Here is a 4,874-nt window from a genome sequence, read left to right on the forward strand (position 1 = left end):
TTTCACATGCACAGCGAAAAACTTTTTTATTTTAATTTTATTTAGCCTTTATTTAACCAGGAAAGGTCCCATTGAGATTAAAAATCTCTTTTTCAAGAGAGACCTGGCCAAGACTTTGGTTTCTGTGAACATGTTTTTCACAAGGCCCATAGGCGAGGTCGCCTACCTTGATTACACTGTGATCTAGCGCTACCTTATTGAATGACAGATAGGGGTTAAAGCCAACAGATGCAGTCTGGGGTCAACGGTTCAGGGGCTCAGCGTGAGGTCTCACGGGTGAGTTTGCCGACTTTGATTACACCCTGCGACCGTAGCTCTGTACTGTATCTTCCTAAGATACTCAATTATCAGGGCAGGCGTGTCATTTTTACACCTTATTTTACCATGATTTCTTATCTTTATCTTTCATTGTGTTTAATCTTCCATCTTATTTTCCTGCTTTTTGTTTATTTGTTGTCTGTTTATGTGAAGCACTCCATGGATGTATATTCTCTGTTAAACAGCACTTTGAGCTGCATTTATAGGCATGAAAGGTGCTATACAAATAAAGTTTTTTTTCTTAATTATGATTATGATTATTAATATTATTAAAATATTTTGTGGCTACTTTCTCCTCCACCCACACATACCTTGATCAAGCACTAATTAAAAGGAAAGTCTAACCATTTCTAAATTAGGATTGTGTTCATACCTGGGTCTTGTGTTGTAATATGTGAAATAGTGGAGGTTGTGTTTCTATCTTGATGTTGCGTTGTCTGCATTGATTGTACTGCAGTGGTGGTTGGATAGGAAGAAATTGTGGCATTGAAAAAAAATGCAGTTGTGTTGATATCTTCAATAGGTGAATTCGTAATGCTGGTATGTGATGGTTTCAAACTTGGCTGATGTGTTGTCATGCTTGAAGATGCAGAGGTTATGTTGAAATTGTGTTGCTGTGTTGTCATTTTCAAAGATGGCGATGTTATATTGAAATCTGCTTGCAGTGTTGTCATTTTTGACATGCTGGAGGTTGTGTTGAAACTTGGCTGATGGGTTGTCATGTTCAAAGGTGCAGAGGTTGTTAAGGAATCTGGTTGCAGTGTTGTCATGTGTGATGAAGCAGAAGTTGTGTTGGAATCTGGATGTGGTGTTGTCATGTTGAAAGGTGCAGAGGTTGTGTCCAAATTTGCTTGCACTGTTGTCATGTTTGACAGAATAGAGGTTGTGTTGAAACTTTGCTGAAGTGTTGTTGGCTGAAGTGTTGTCAACTGTTGCTGTGTTGTCATGTTCAAAGGTGGAGAGGTTATGTTGAAATCTGTTTGCTGTGTTGCCATGTTTGAATGAATGGAGGTTGTGTTGAAATCTGGCTGCAGTGTTGTCATGTAGGTTACGTTGGAATCTGCTTGCAGGGTTGTCATGTTTGAAGGAGTAGAGGATGTGTTGAAACTTTGCTGAAGTGTTGTTGTCATATTTGATGGTGGTACAGTCACATTGATTGTCTTTTGTGCTGATGTTGTTGCATCAGAGGTCAACAATGTAGTATTATCTTGATAGGGTGTTGTGACATTTGGAGTCATCGGAACGATGCTGTAATTTGTTAGTGGGGTTGTCATTTTTGGAGTTGTATTGGTACCTGGGGGGTAAATCAATTGATTCATCAGATACTTATACAAGTCTGAGATGAAGTAGTACTGTCAAGATTTGTTTGCACAAATATAATTTAGACCCTAAAGCACAAGTACCACTTTCCTGATGTAATCATAAGTGTAATGTTGAGGCTACTGCTTGGCAGATTGAAAGCCTCACAGATTCCAACTCACTACAAATTATTCACAGTTGGTAAATGTTGAGTGATGTAAACGGATATTTCACTACGGGTGCATGATAGGTAACTTGAGGATCCCTAATAAATGTGTTGACATGCCTGACCCAGCACTCCCCACTTCTACACTCATGAGTACCCAAAGTATGTCCATAATATGTGGGTGTATTCTGCAAATAAAAGGGAACAGATCAATTGTACCTCAACAAAAGTACAATTTATATTGCATTTACATACTGTAGCCCAGCAATTGTTTTCTCCAACATTTTGCACAAATTTGACACATTATAGCTGACTAATTTGATTTAGTCTCTTTTTGGAATGGTTATGTGGGATCTTTTGTTAATTAAAAACAGCAGGCTCTGCGGCAATGAACTTGTCATTGTGTCTGCTTCTTGTTCTATTTTCACTTCAACATACTCTTTACATTTTCAACAATGGATGAGTTTAAGATGAGTGTTCTCGTTAATACATTTGTAGATCTCTTACCTGTTGTTGTGCGATTCATTGGTGGTGATGTAGCGGACACCCTAGTTGGAGGTGAAGTTGTATTGACAGGTGGTGATGGAGCTGACACAGTTGGAGGTGAAGTCATATTGACAGGTGATGGTGATGTCAATGAGACAATGGTCGGAGCAAGAGTTGCAATTGTGGTCAGAGCTTGTGTTGGAGGGACAGCTTCTGCAATAATAACATTTTGAATGCATACATGAAATAACACCCTCACATTGTTCTGGGACTTTCTTTGTTGAAAAAAAGTTTCAAATTATCCAATTTTGGAGCAGCAATTCTAGCAAACATTTTATATAAGTCATGTTATTATTATTGCCTTTGTAAATAGCTTTTGATTCTTACTTGTTGCCACAATAGAATCTCTGTCCACTGGGAGGGAGAAGTTAGAGCTGCTGCTGTTCACAGCCTCTTTCATAGTTTCAACCACAGCACTAGGCTCAGGGACGGAACTGATGTTATTAAATATCAGCACACTTTCTACCACAACTGATCCTTGTCTGGAGAAAAATAGAATGACAAAGAACAAAGTTCAATTATGTAACCTGATTTTTGTCTACTTTGGCGTTTCCAGTTGCCCAATTTGTACAGATATGTCAATAGTTTGGAAGAACCATTTGATACATTTAAAGGATTCAAAATACACAGCACAGCTAGAGTACAAACCTAAATCCTGTAATCTCAGCGCGGTTGAAACTGGAACCAAATTTCTTTGTGTAGACATTGTCTAGCTGTAGAAGGTAAAAACACATCACATTTAGATAGAACATTGTTAATTATTCTAACCTGTCTGTGGGCTACAGCTGAACACAAGGACAGCCTGATCAACGAGATTGGATGACATGCCTGTATGTTTTGTTCCTCTAAAATCACAGATTATTAAATCTCTTATAGTCAAAATAACAAATCATACTGTATCTTTAAATTCAGAGAGCCTACACAAACATACTTAAATATAAGAACCATTGGACAAACAAACACCAAGATGATCACCATGATTTTGAAAGGATTAACAAATAAAGCACAACTTACCGCTTTAGTTACTTGACTAGCCAATGATTTGAACTTGGGTGAGGATGTATTCTTGAGGTCGTCTGAGAAGTTCTGTGATAGCTTGAACTCCAACTTAACCTTTGGCACCACAGGGGCTGCTGTTGTGGTAGTGGTAGAAGCAGCGGTGGCAGCTGAGCTGACCGACACGGGGCTTGTAACTGACACTCTAGTTGGAGGTGTTGCATTGACAGATGGTGATGGAGCTGACACACTGCTTGGAGATGAAGTTGCATTGAGTGGTAGTGCTGGGGTGGAAAATAAATTGGAATTATAAATATTTGAATGGATATCACAACAAAAAACGTAATATTTTATTCACCATTTTATTTACATGAACGTACATTTACTTTGAACTTAAAAAGTCTGAACAGAATTCAAATCATTAGTCAATTAACACAATTCTGTCAAATCATTTTACAGAAGGCCTATGCGTATGATGAGCCTAACCCCGGATGGCAACGCCAGTCATGCCTGTTCTCAAAAGTCGTAGTATCAGTAGTGAATAGAAAAAAGGAGAGTACTGTGAGCTTTTCACATGCACAGCGAAAAACTTTTTTATTTTTATTTTATTTAGCCTTTATTTAACCAGGAAAGGTCCCATTGAGATTAAAAATCTCTTTTTCAAGAGAGACCTGGCCAAGACTTTGGTTTCTGTGAACATGTTTTTCACAAGGCGCATAGGCGAGGTCGCCTACCTTGATTACACTGTGATCTAGCGCTACCTTATTGAATGACAGATAGGGGTTAAAGCCAACAGATGCAGTCTGGGGTCAACGGTTCAGGGGCTCAGCGTGAGGTCTCACGGGTGAGTTTGCCGACTTTGATTACACCCTGCGACCGTAGCTCTGTACTGTATCTTCCTAAGATACTCAATTATCAGGGCAGGCGTGTCATTTTTACACCTTATTTTACCATGATTTCTTATCTTTATCTTTCATTGTGTTTAATCTTCCATCTTATTTTCCTGCTTTTTGTTTATTTGTTGTCTGTTTATGTGAAGCACTCCATGGATGTATATTCTCTGTTAAACAGCACTTTGAGCTGCATTTATATGCATGAAAGGTGCTATACAAATAAAGTTTTTTTTCTTAATTATGATTATGATTATTAATATTATTTAAATATTTTGTGGCTACTTTCTCCTCCACCCACACATACCTTGATCAAGCACTAATTAAAAGGAAAGTCTAACCATTTCTAAATTAGGATTGTGTTCATACCTGGGTCTTGTGTTGTAATTTGTGAAATAGTGGAGGTTGTGTTTCTATCTTGATGTTGCGTTGTCTGCATTGATTGTACTGCAGTGGTGGTTGGGTAGGAAGAAATTGTGGCATTGAAAAAAAATGCAGTTGTGTTGATATCTTCAATAGGCGAATTCGTAATGCTGGTATGTGATGGTTTCAAACTTGGCTGATGTGTTGTCATGCTTGAAGATGCAGAGGTTATGTTGAAATTGTGTTGCTGTGTTGTAATCTTCAAAGATGGCGATGTTATATTGAAATCTGCTTGC

This window comes from Borostomias antarcticus, assembly GCF_949987555.1.
Source record: "Borostomias antarcticus genome assembly, chromosome: 20".
Lineage (NCBI taxonomy): Eukaryota > Metazoa > Chordata > Actinopteri > Stomiiformes > Stomiidae > Borostomias > Borostomias antarcticus.